This window comes from Lepidochelys olivacea (genome assembly GCF_965140295.1).
Source record: "Lepidochelys olivacea isolate rLepOli2 genome assembly, chromosome: 23".
Classification (NCBI taxonomy): domain Eukaryota; kingdom Metazoa; phylum Chordata; order Testudines; family Cheloniidae; genus Lepidochelys; species Lepidochelys olivacea.
Window position 1 is genome coordinate 4553121 of NC_140433.1, and position 13410 is coordinate 4566530.

Below are 13410 nucleotides of genomic sequence, written 5' to 3' on the forward strand. Positions count from 1 at the left end.
GGGTGATGGGTGCCAGGTAAGTCCCATAGAGAGCTCTGCAGACCCAGGCGTTAATATGAGGCATTGATCAGACTGTGCAATAGCCCAGGGGAGCTTTTGGCCTTGTCTACACAGGCAAGTTAATGCGCTCTAACTTGCTGAAAAACCACCCCCACGAGTGCAGCAAGTTTGAGCTCTTTAAAGGGCTAGTATGGACAGGCTGTGGGCGCTGGGTGGATTACCAGGAGCGCTCTCTCCCAGCACTCACGCGTGACCACATGCGCACATCCCAGAGCAGCACTTGGAACTTTGCCATGTAGACGACTGTCAAACCCACAGAGTTTGTGGGGATTCCAACACTGAATAGTAACTCCACCCATCTCAGAGCCAACTAGCTGGAGGAGACAGGGCTGCCAGGGCAGTAGGAGAAGGAGTTGCCTGGTTCTGAGTCTTCTGGCCAATTGGTCCAAGAGGAGTGGGGCTGTGGCTCCCTATGCAGTGTGGAGTCTGATGGTTCGGTGCCACGAAGGGAACCCCAGTGGCCACTGCTTTCAAGGAGCTCCAGCCTTGCATCTCAGAAGCTTCCAGCTGCAGTGTCTCTGCTGTTGAGTTAACATTTGGCACCAGGGCCCTGGGGTGAAAGATGCTCGGGGTGTGGATGGGTGAATCATTAACAGGCACTGACAATTCCATGGAAGGCTCACAGCTCGGAGGTGAAATCTCAGAATAAGGTGACAGGCCCCACTTTAGATCTCTGTAGATAGCACGGTTCTGATGCCATTATATTTTTCTCTTTGCTGGAACGGAAGTTCACTTCCTCAGAACTAGCCCGCTGTTGGTGGTTGAACTCAATGTCCCTTTCTGAGTGAAAACCAAGGTTGGCTTGAATTCATTCTGGAGGGAGCCAGAGAGTTGTATTCATTTTCAGTCTCGCAAAGAGCGTTGACTCATGAGTGTGTGATGTGAAGGGGCCAGCAGGTGCAGTCTGAGTGTAGGGTGGAATTTTCAAAAGCATCTATGGCTCAGATTTGTAAAAGTAGCTAAGCATTACTGCACTCAGCTTTGCAACACTTAAATCATTTAGAAGCCTGAGACCAGGTCTGCACGAAGAAATTAAGTCTGTGTAACTATGTCACTTGCGGGTGTGAAAAATCTGACCTAACCCCCACTGTAGACAGTACTATGTCAATGGGAGGGCTTCTCCCTTTGAAATAACTATGGCCTCTCAGGGAGGTGGATTAACTACGATGACAGGAGAAGCCCTCCCATTGGCGTAGGTAGCTTCTTCAGTGAAGCATCGTCATTGCTGCTGCATTTTAAGTGTAGATCTTCCTTGAGTCTCATTTTCAGTTGACAGTCAATGTGATTTAGGCTCCTAAGAATATGGCTACACAGCAATGTAAGCCTATGTTTGAGCTTGGGCTAAAACCTAACCCCCCTTGCATCTAACCTGCAATTGTGCTAACCCAGGGCTTGGACCCAGGGTCCCAGGACCCTGCAGGGCTGAAGGCTCCAAGCTCCAATTAAGCCTGGATCCAGGGTCCAAGCCCAATTACTTTGCAGTGTAGATGTACCCCACTTGACTCAGGTCCTGGGAGTCAGCTGGAATTACCCCACAATTCCATGGGACAACTTCCTTAGTCCTCTCTATCCCAAAAATCTGTAACCCATTCTACAGAAAACAGAAGCCACCTATTCTTTGAGAACATCAGCAGCTCAGGTCAGCGGTAGCCTATTCTTTTCTGATCACCGATCTGCATGCACACTATCAGAGAGCCTCCTGGGTTTGCAATGGAGAGCAAACCCATCAAGCTTATTGCAAGGTTCTCCCATTGGCATAAGTAACTCACCTCCCTGAGAGGCGGTAGCTAGGTCGACGGGAGAATTCTCCTGTTGACAAACACTAACTTCTGGGGGTTAGATCAGTTTAACTGAGTCACTTAGGGGTGTGGATTTTTTCCCCAGCAGAGGCTCCAGAAATCTTTGAGTATCCCTTGCATAGAGGAACCAAACCAACTGCTCTGCATCTGGGCCCTTTATAGCCATGCAGAGAGGGCAGGATTTTCCTCTAACGCAGGTAAGCGCTCCAAGGTAACAGGAGAGAGCTGGGCCTGAGCTGCCAAAGTGGATATAGATTTCAATATTTCACCATCAAAATTCAAGGTTATTGGATCAACTGTCACGATCCGAGCCCTTCTCTATAGACACGTTTATGCACCCGTGGTCCCACACATAGGCCACAACAGGAACACACTCACAGTAAGATGTCCTGTTAACCTTTGAAACATGCAGAGTTACTATGTCTGGCCACTTCCCGGAAATACACCCCATACTCCAGATTGGAGCGAGACATTGACTTGAGTCAAACAAGGACTGTTGGGACATCTGCTTAGTTTGCAGGAAGGTGAGTTTTGGTTGGATATTTGGAAATGTTTTTGAACTCTAAGAATAGTTAAGCACTGGAAAAGGCAGCCTGCATGACCATGAACAAGTCACTTTACTGAGTCTTTTGTCGCATCCGTTCCCCTCTGTACAATGGGGATATTAGCACTGCCCTGCCTGCCAGGGGGCTGCGAGGTGAAATGCATTAAAGATTGTGAAGCATTCCGATACTGCAGTGATGGGCGCTGGGTAAATACCACGGTTAACTGCAAAACCAGCCATTGGAATGGGGCATTGATCAGACTGTGCGACAGCCCAGAGCGTGTGACCGTCACACCCACTGGGCTTGTGGGGATCCTAACACTGAACAGCAGTAACTCTATCCACCCCAGAGTCAACTAGTAATGGAGAAATGGCCACCAGGGAAGGAAGAGAAGGAACAGCTCCCTAGTTCTGAGTCTTCTTGCCAGTATGGCCAAATGAACTGGACTGGGAGAGGGGCTGGGGCTCCCTGTACTGTGCGGAGTCCAAACATTCAGTGTAATAAGGGGGCATGCACATGGCCCCAAGGCCCACTGCCTTCAGGGAACTCCAATCTTGTATCTCAGGGATCCCCAACAGAAGGCATCCCTTCTCCTTGTTTCTGGGAGAATTCAGTAATTTCTGGCATTGGGCCCGAGATTAGAGACTCACTCTCCTGCTGGTAATAGCCCATCCAAAGTGATTATCATACACATTGTGAAGAGAGTTGTCACTTTGGATGGGCTATTACCAGCAGGAGAGTGAGTTTGGGGCGGGGGGGGGCGGAGGGTGAGAAAACCTGGATTTGTGCTGGAAATGGCCCAACTTGATGATCACTTTAGATAAGCTATTACCAGCAGGACAGTGGGGTGGGAGGAGGTATTGTTTCATGATCTCTGTGTGTATATAATGTCTGCTGCAGTTTCCACGGTATGCATCTGATGAAGTGAGCTGTAGCTCACGAAAGCTCATGCTCAAATAAATTGGTTAGTCTCTAAGGTGCCACAAGTACTCCTTTTCTTTTTGCGAATACAGACTAACACGGCTGTTACTCTGAAACCTGGCAGAATTCACAGCTGCTTAGGGCACCTGAAAATTTGGGGCACCACTGGGTCTTAGTGTCTACCCTCCCGGCTTTCCTATCCCTGTTCGGACCCTTCCTGCAGGCTCCCACAGCTGCCTGCTGGAGCCTGGTGACTGTTACTCCACCTAGTAAGTTAAAAGTGAAAAGGCCTCCAGCCTGCCAGACCTATTCGCACAACACTGAAACTGTTAAAGAGCCATTCAAGGGGTAACGAAGCCATTTAACCGGCATTTGCCAACCCCCAGGTATCTACTGTCAGTTTCTGAATTTACTGACAAAAACAGCTGTGCATGATTGTAATATTTACTCAGAACATGTTAGTCTACAGGACCTTAGTTTAAAATATGCTTTAAAAATATTTCATTAGTGAGTTGATGAAGATTATAAAATCACATGGCTAAAAAATCCTTGCATAGATTTTTAGATGCACAATCATCTTTAGCCTTAAATGCTTGGATCTTCAGACATATAGTTTTTTAAATAAATCCTTCAAAAGACCACCTTTATCTAAAATACACATTTTAATTTTAATTACTATAGTAAAAAAAACTTGCTTCCAAAGTCTTCCTGTCCTTTCTGTCCATCCCTTTCTCCCTTCACACACCCCCACCCCCAGTTGAAGAGAGCCCTTAAAGGGACAATGCCCCTTTCCTTCCAGATAGTTGGACAAAAAGTTTCCCCTTTCTTTAGAATCATAGATTATTAGGGTTGGAAGAGACCTCAGGAGGTCATCTAGTCCAATCCCCTGATCAAAGCAGGACTAATCCCCAACTAAATCATCCCAGCCAGGGCTTTGTCAAGCTGGGCCTTAAAAACCTCTAAGGATGGAGATTCCCCCATCTCCCTAGGTAACCCATTCCAGTGCTTCACCACCCTCCTAGTGAAACAGTGTTTCCTAATAGCCAAGCTAGACCTCCCCCACTGCAACTTGAGACCATTGCTCCTTGTTCTGCCATCTGCCACGGCTGAGCTCCATCCCCTTTGGAGCCCCCCTTCGGTAGTTGAAGGCTGCTATCAAATCCCCCCTCACTTTTCTCTTCTGCAGACTAAATAACTCCAGTTCCCTCAGGCTCTCCTCATAAGTCATGTGCCCCAGCCCCCTAATAATTTTCATTGCCCTCCGCTGGACTCTCTCCAATTTGTCCACTTCCCTTCTGTAGCGGGGGCCCAAAACTGGACGCAATACTCCAGGTGTGGCCTCACCAGTGCCGAATAGAGGGGAATACTCACTTCCCTCGAGCTGCTGGCAATGCTCCTACTAATATAGCCCAATATGCCGTTGGCCTTGGCTACAAGGGCACACTGCTGACTCGTATCCAGCTTCTCATCCACTGTAATCCCCAAGTCCTTTTCAGCAGAACTGCTGCTTAGCCAGTCGGTCCCCAGCCTGTAGCAGTGCGTGGGATTCTTTTACTTCTGACTATCTGATGAACTAGTTTTAAGAGAACCCTCCAGCAAAATCAGTATGTTAGTAAGATATAAAATCCTTTTTTATGCCTAAATTTTTTTGGAAATATATTTATTAAAGTTGGTGAAATTTCATAAACATGTCTATTGTTATGGAGATCACACAAAGTAAATTAGTGTTCCCTTTTTCTAAAAGCAATGAACATTGTTATGAACATGCTAAACCTCTATGACTGATTAATTTAAAATAATGTCTTTGTTTCAGTGAGTTAAATATGTAGTAATCTGGAATGATTACTTTTTGAAGGCTTAAGAGTACATTTAAAATATAAAATCAGCTTAGAAATACTGATTAAGAAAATGTAAAACAGAGAAGAGCTGCATCATATAGTCCATAATATTTAATGTTGTTTTCAGCAAGACAGCTGACTCGCCCTTACTACAGAGTTTTTGCAAATAAGTGTCTGACAAACTTCAAGGCATATCAAAAAACCTGACATTTTTATTTCCAAGTTTAGTGCTTTTAATTAGGTACCTTCTGCATGTCGATTCTGTGTGAGGGAGAGGGCACAGGGGCCTCTGTGGGGAACTGTGACTCTCCGGCACCGTGAGACGGGCCAGCCGTCTCGCTATCCTTTGCTGCCTCGTCCCTCCTCCCCCTCCCCCACTGGGCTGCGAGCCCGGGCTGCCGTCGGGCATAGGGACACCAGTTTAATAATACTGCATAGGGCCCCATAAATCCTAAGGATGCCCCTACTGGGGGGTGCAGTTTGGAACTGGGGTAATGCTGGGCCCTCTGGCTTAACAACCTGGGCTCCTTCTCACACTGTGATGCTGTGGTAAGCTGTAGACCCCTCCAGATCCTGCACTCACACAAACATTCACAGACAGGGACACACCCAGCTGCAGATACATCAATGCTTTCACTAGTCACTCATGAACCAACAACAGAGAGGCTCCAGCCAGCTCGCCAGCCTAGGATCCCAGAACTGTACCATCTTGCCCTGGTCAGAAGCCTGACCACTATATGTTTATTACCCAGTCTGCCCCTCCCTCAATGTGGAGAGGACAATGCACCAGCCCATGTTCCCGCTACACTTCAGACAAAAACACTGTTATTTGAGTGTTTGCTTACGTCCATTCTGAGTGGCTTTTGCATGGGCGGCAGCACCTCTAATAGGCAGGGGAAGACTAAGCGTGCCCAAACAGCCCCATGTGGCCCTGCCCACACTCTGCCCGAGGCCCCCTCCCCTCTTGTGGCTACTTGGCTCCAGCCCCCATAGGCTGCTCCTCTTCCAGGAAGGGAATTCTGATCTGAATGAGTGCGCCAAATCTATGCGCTTGGCTCTGCAGGCTGTAACCACGAGATTACATTGTAAGCCCAGGATTCCTGATTCCTAACCTGTCTCTTCACTCTGGGAAATAGTCATGTAAGCCACTGCTGAAGTGTATGCTATGTGCCCTGTAGTGGATGGTCTACAGAGGCAAACCGCCTAATTATGTTACTAATTGAGGAGTGTTATCCACACAGCCAGTGGATGGAATCTGGCCCACCTGACCTATGTTTCCTATTCCTGTGTGGTGACTTCCATGAGTGATGTTGAGAGCAACACTATCGTAACCCATATGCAAAAGAAGCCTGAATGAAAGTTTAAGTCTAGACAACTTTCAGTCTGATGTTTGCTAACTTTTGAGTGCTTGACTTCACAACCTTATTTTAATGCAGCTTTTATATGTAATCTTTATATAGAGGACTGGAATGTTCCACAGAAGCTCTACTTTGGGGCATTTAGGAAGAGAGGGCTGCATTAGTCTCATTGGGAAAATTATCTCTGCAATGAATAGGGCTAGAAATGTAATTTTTTAAAATATGAAAGCAGGAGCTGAGTAGAGGACTAGTGATCACCCAGGTCATTTTTTTAATTGCAAAAATTGCAGAATCCATGGCTAAAACGACAGCATGGCAAAAGAGCAGGGGGAAAAGTGTGTGTGTGTCTGGGGGAACCGAAAGCTGGAAAATGTCAGTAAAATATTTTGTCCAGCTCTATTATTTAGACATCTGTTACATTGGGAGTGAAGGAGTTAACAAGATTGACAGGCTCCACGCTGGCAATGAACCATTAGAGAAAGCTGGTGGATCCTGTTGGCTCTGCCGCACTACACCTGCAGCCAATTTCAGGCATGGAGAGAGAAGATAAAAGGAGAGGATGGTGGACCTAGATCAGCTTAGGGCTAACCAGGACAGAGCTCCGTTTCTCTTGCTGGGAAAGTAGCCTGATTGCAGCCCTGAGCCAGCTAGTTTGCCTGCTAGATCAGCCCTTCTGAGAAGACAACCACCAGAAGCACAGACTGGGAGACTAGCCCTGAATACAAGGCTGGGGCCCCACTGAAGGTTTCTAGGCTGATGCAGATTTTGAGTTGGGTTTGGTTTTGTTTCAGATTACCTCTGAACCTCAGATGCAAGAAAAGAAGTAGGATTGGAGGGTGCTTTGGCTGTTGGGCCAAAATACCACTTTACTGGACCTCAGTTAGGACAGAGACATACCCGTGGAGACTAGCAGCTGCGTGAGTTGGGCCCAGAAGGGCCACAAGAGAGAGTCTCTCTATATGTTACAGCCTCCAACTTCCTCTGGGCATTAACAAATTAGGGAGCTAAATGACTGACAACTAGTATTTGCATCTATTGTCCAAACACCTCTGAATTAAACTTTGTATTTTACTGTATAAAAGATATTTTCCTATAGTCTGACTTTGCTTTTTCTTTCCTCTTAGTGACAAATGAGGCAAAAAAGACAAATGAAGATATATGCTGTAAAGCGTTAGCTATGGCTCTGTTACGTTACCCCTCCAGTGACAATTGGATTGTATACCCCCTGGGGATATCGCAAAAAAATGCTCTTGGACAGAATCCAAGGTAAGTATCAGGAAGGGTGATGGAACAATGATTCACACTTCAATCCAAGTAGTGTGGATTCAGTGGCTTCTACTTACTTTGACCCTTTAAGTCTCCATCTATATAGATATTATAGGTATTTAAATGATGCCCCTTACTGTCATATCTGAGCACCTCACAACACTCCTGTGAGGTAGGGATGTGCTATTTACCCCAGTTTATAGATGGTAAACTGAGGCAGTGACTTGCCTCATCACATAGGTAGTCTGTGGAAGAGCAGGGACCTGAAGCCAGGTCTCCCAAGTCCTAGACTAGTCCCCTAACCCTTGGGCCATCCTTCCTCTCCTACTGTGCACAAAATCCTAATGTAGCTAGGCTCCCTAGTTCAGACAATGGATACCCCCTCAAAGCATTTGCAAATCGGTCCCTCTACCTTGTGTCCCACAGGGGAACTGGAGGCGATCTACTGTTTTTCTGGGCCCCTTTGCAGCTGCATTGGGGTTGTGCAGATCTCTTCCCAATTATCCCGATCCCAACACACTAGCAATTCCTTCAACTGTTTCTGTTTAAGCATTTCTTGTGCTGCCTCAGGTTATTAATTCCTCTATTTTGCATCCTCTTCTGCATGGTTTTCTTTATACCAGTTTGAAAAACACCACAGGCCGACGATACTGGCTACATCTTTATAAACTTCAGTGCCTGGGAGTATGTTGGTAGTGACCATACTTGGGCAGGACTGGTCATCGCACTGTGTGATGTAATTGAAAAGAGAGATAGGATACTCATGAGTGCGTTTAGGGTGTTTGGGAGTGAAGTCAAAGTTGAGACCAAAGGATCACGTAAATGGGTTATGAAAACCTATATGAAGTGCACATTTTATTCTCCTTCTAATGTCTTGAGATCTCCAGCAGGGACACAATAGTTAATATCTTAATACCTACTGGGAGTGCAATTACTACCATATATGTCACAGGATTTGCCTTCCCTGTTCTGAAAAATTTAATCTTCACCCTAAAAGGCAAGCTGGAGAAAGAAATGAGCAGGGAAGATTTCAGTTCTCAGCTGGGCTTCATGCACAAAGTTAAAATAGAGGTTGAGGTAATTACCAAGTTCCGTCAGTTTATGGCCGTCTATAAGCCAAAAGAGATCTGTGTGGTGCTAAAGGTCACTAACTTGGACATATGCACCCCAGACAAAGTGGTTGGTGTTCTGCATGCAATGAACGTCCTCCTCTCAGACAAGGATGCCCCATTCATCTCCATCTTGGCCGTGATCCAAGTATCATCACAGAATGTATAGAAAAGTCACAAAACATGTGACATTTACTCCAAAAAATTACAAGGAGCAAAGGGGAATCAGAGAGAGCATAATAACAGTAAAAAGAAAAGGAGTACTTGTGGCACCTTAGAGACTAACACATTTATTTGAGCATGATAACAGTGTGAATCACCACGAAAAGAACCCAGCAGAAGACTCTGAAAGATCTGGCACTTGCAATGAACAAGAAATCCTCTCAGAAGCTTTTCAGTATCTGAAAGAAATAGGCAATGAATACATGCCAGGAAATAATATCCAGATGAAAAGGATAGTCAATACTGTGATAAACGCTATGCTAATGATCAAAATGGGACTCCAGACTGAGGTGGAGGTAGAAAAAATTTTTGAGGTGTTGTTGGTTAATTGGGTCATTCTTGCTAACAACTGGCCTTGCCGTCTGAGTTGGATTTTGCAATGTGTGGAAGATAATCAGCAAAGGAATCTGCTTAGTGAAACCAATGTTGGAAGCCAAAAAGATGCTAATCTCTTATTGGACATTTATGATGAGAACTCTTTTGAGCTGAATACGATTAAAACAAAGATTGAAAAGCTTCTAGAACTTGACGGTGATCAGGAAATTTCTGAAAAGATCATGAAGACAGAGAAATTCACAGTTAAAAATGTTAAACAGTTTTCCAATCTCACTATCAACTTGGATAGTTCCCTGAAAAGGCATCTGGAACTCATACAGAACATGAATGGCATGATATCAGATAAACTCAACCAAACAATTCCCCATGAACTCTGTGGTGAAAAAGGTGTATGCAAAGCTAGGCAATATTTATAAATATCCTCTTTTCTTCATTTGTCCATATAATAAATATAAAATGGTCCAAGTTATGTGAAAAATGCATAAAAAACCTGGAGATCGGCGTGTAGGGGCTACATCTGAAGAGCCGTGGGTTGATCTCTTCTGCTCAGAACAAAGATCTGATCCTGTGTGAGGAAAGGGACTTTTCACCATGAAATAATTCAAATAATATTGGAAAGAAGGCCTAGAAAATTATTTAATGCATTTATAATACCACATTTATTTGAACCATGATTAGTAAAAATCAATTTCCACATCTAAAATTTGTATAGATTTGATTATGAGCTGAAATTTAATTATCCAAAATTTCAGTTATATCCAAAGGTTCTGGATGCCTCTCCAGGACCTGGATAATTTCAAAACATTTTATAATTTAAAAATTTATTTAAATTTAAATTAATATTTAAAAAAATTAAAAATGGGAAGTCATAAGCTTTTAATACTTCATCTGAATTGATGCTTGTAATGTGAAAATGTATACAAATTTGCAATTTACCGTTTGTTAGAGGATCTTGGCAGATAAGTATAGTACATGTAATTCAAGATACAATAAAGCTTTACAAGCCTAATGCCTGGGCAAGACTTCTAATTTATTGGGCATACATTTATATACTGTATGTGTAAACAGTAATAGTTACCATGTCATGGAGGAGAGAAGGGGAATAAATAAGAAACGAAGTCAAACAAAGGATAAGGAAATAATTAGATTTTTTCTGTTATTTCTTAATCCTAACAAGTGCTTAATGGTTAATCTTAACTTTTGGTTAATTGTTGGTGGGCATGACTCCGAAGAACTTAGTTGTTCGTTTTTCACTGGGTAAAGCAATGTGTTTTTTTTCTTTTTACAGATAAAGAAGGTGCTTAAAGGAAATAATAGTACTGGAAATATTGAAATATATAAAGAGAACATAGAGAAGTACAATCTGAATGGAAAGGCTCTAATATTCAGCAAAAAGGAGGAACTCCGAAAAATCACAGGCATGAATCTGGCCAACTTCAACTGTCCTATTCCTTGGAGTTTGCCTGGAAACTGGTTTTTCCCCATTCATCTCTGCTCAGAGCTGCTCTCTCAGAGATCCTAACAGCATGGACATTAATTCTTCCCTCAGTTAAATGGACACAATTCCTGTTAAAGCTAAAGGGTACCAAAATGCAGAACTGAAACCAAAGCTTAGCTATAAACTGGGTTTAAAAAAAAAACCCTTAAAACATGCTGGCATAGTGGGTGTAGAGCTACAGTATAGATTGGACCTCAGCGAATCCCTGAGATCACTCCAGCTCTCTGGGTCTACCCAAATGGCAGATGTTTGAAACTAAACCTACAGCAAAATGAACATGTGCTAAAAAGACCTTGTTTTCCAAAACGGAGAAGACTTTCCTGACTGGACTGGATTTGAGAGGTTCTTTTTAAGTTTATGTGCACTTTGACTGGCTGACTCAGACTTCACCATCTCATAGGTTATAGTTTATCTCAAATCTTAGTTTCCAGCTGTGACGTGTTTGGGCCAAAACTGCAGCTGGAGCTACAGACTGGAGTGGGGCTGCAGTCGTGGTCGGGGCCAGGAGCAGAGTTGGGGGCAGAGCATGGCTGAGTGGCACTCCCTCCCCATGGCCTGTGGGGGCTGGCCTGGGCCTTGCTGCAGCCCACTAGGGGGTCTCACCCCACAGTTTGGGGACCACTTCATTAAATGCTGTGCTATTCTCTCACTAAACTCAACATTTCCAGAAAAGTGTAATTTGAGGCAAGTTTCGTTGCCAAATACTGCTGCCTTGATTATAGTTCTGAGAAAACATTAGAAGTGAAAACAGATGAATAGGTTTCCCAGACCCTCACTATCTCCCCAAATCATGTGCAGCACAGGGATACTAAGTTTAGCACAGGATAAGGAGGACCTCCCTTGTTTGTAGAAATCCCTTATTAAAATACTGGCAAAGCATAAATGGTTCATATAGTTAGTACCATTTCACTAATTGCCTATAACATACTATATCATTTTACTGTTTTGAACGTGATTTAGTGCTGGAGACACAATGTAGAAATGGTTTTTTTGCAAATCTAGTATCTCATGCTGATCTCTTTAGTTAGAGACAAACTAAGACCTTCACTAAACAAGAATGACACACAAACATTGACAAAGGCTGTTGGGTTTTACAAATCTTGACTACAAGAGTTTTTTGTGGGTGTTCATGACAGGTACTGAAAATCTGTAGGCCGGTACTGAACAGCCTCAACTCTCATTTACTTTAATGGGAGTTGAAAACACTTTATACCTCTCACTTTGCATTTTTCCAGAATGCAGCCTGAATTTATGCAGGTAACTAGTCAAATTACTTCCCTTTTAAGTGCCCTACACTGGCTCCTCATCCAATTCTGTATTAATTTTGAAATTTTATTAATTAAGGCCCTTATTTACTTCATCATGGGGTGTGAGGCTTAAGTCAATGTTTGCAAAATGCCTTGAGTATCTCTGATGAAAGGCACTAGAGAAGGGCAAAATAAATTTATATTGGATTGAATTTTTAACACCCTATATCCTTGAAGTGCAAAACAGTAGGACTTTGTCCATGTTACATCTTGCGGTGTCTGAGAAAATCTGGGACCTCTGGTTATTCTCTATACACCACAAATTTAGAACTTACTGCCCATCTGTTCGTATGGCCCCCGGGGGTTGCAGGGGGTAATATAAACTAAACAAACACGGGCTGCTCTTGCTTTTAAAATGCTGCGACATGTCCTGTGCTGGATGCTGTAGAAAGAAATTGTATGGCTGCTGTTGAATATTTGTGTTTGGTCCTTTTAGTCTCTCTCTCTCTGGCTCTCTTTTTTTGTTGTTGTTGCTTAGTTTAGTAAACATACACCAGTTATCTTACAGCCTCAAGGCAGAGATTCTGTGCTTGGTGAAGGATAGCGGTGTTGGGAACTCAAGGCTGTTGAGTGTTCTCAAAGGGGGGAGTTGTTGGGGACACTGGGGCATGGCCACTAGGTAACTCGAGGGGATGGAAGACCACGCGTGTCGATGAAGCCCCCTTGCACTAGGCCCCGGTGTCCTTGGAGAGACAGCTAACTGACAAACTCAGTCTCCGGGAAAAGGAGGGATGGCTCCATTCCCCAGAAGGGAAGGTCCTCTTACCAAAGGGCCCAATCCGGCCAGTGCTTCAGAAACTACATCAAACCACTCATGCTGGCAGGGAAGCACTTATCCAGCTAATGGGAAAATACTTTATCACTTCCGGACTCTGACCCCTGGCTGCCCAGGTACAAGCGGACTGCTTAGTCTGCCAAATGAATAACCCTCGACCGGGACATCCTGTGCCACCAGCTGCCCTAGAACCCACTCCGGGCCCCGGACAAGTGTGGCAAATAGACCCAAGGGTTCAAATATCTCCTTGTCATAGTGGATCGGTTCAGCGGATGGCCAGAAGCCTTCCCATGCCGTAACTGCACTGCCAGAACAGTGGCCCTCAAGTTTGTTAAGGAGATCATTCCTCGCTTTGGACTCCCCCTGTGGGTGGAAT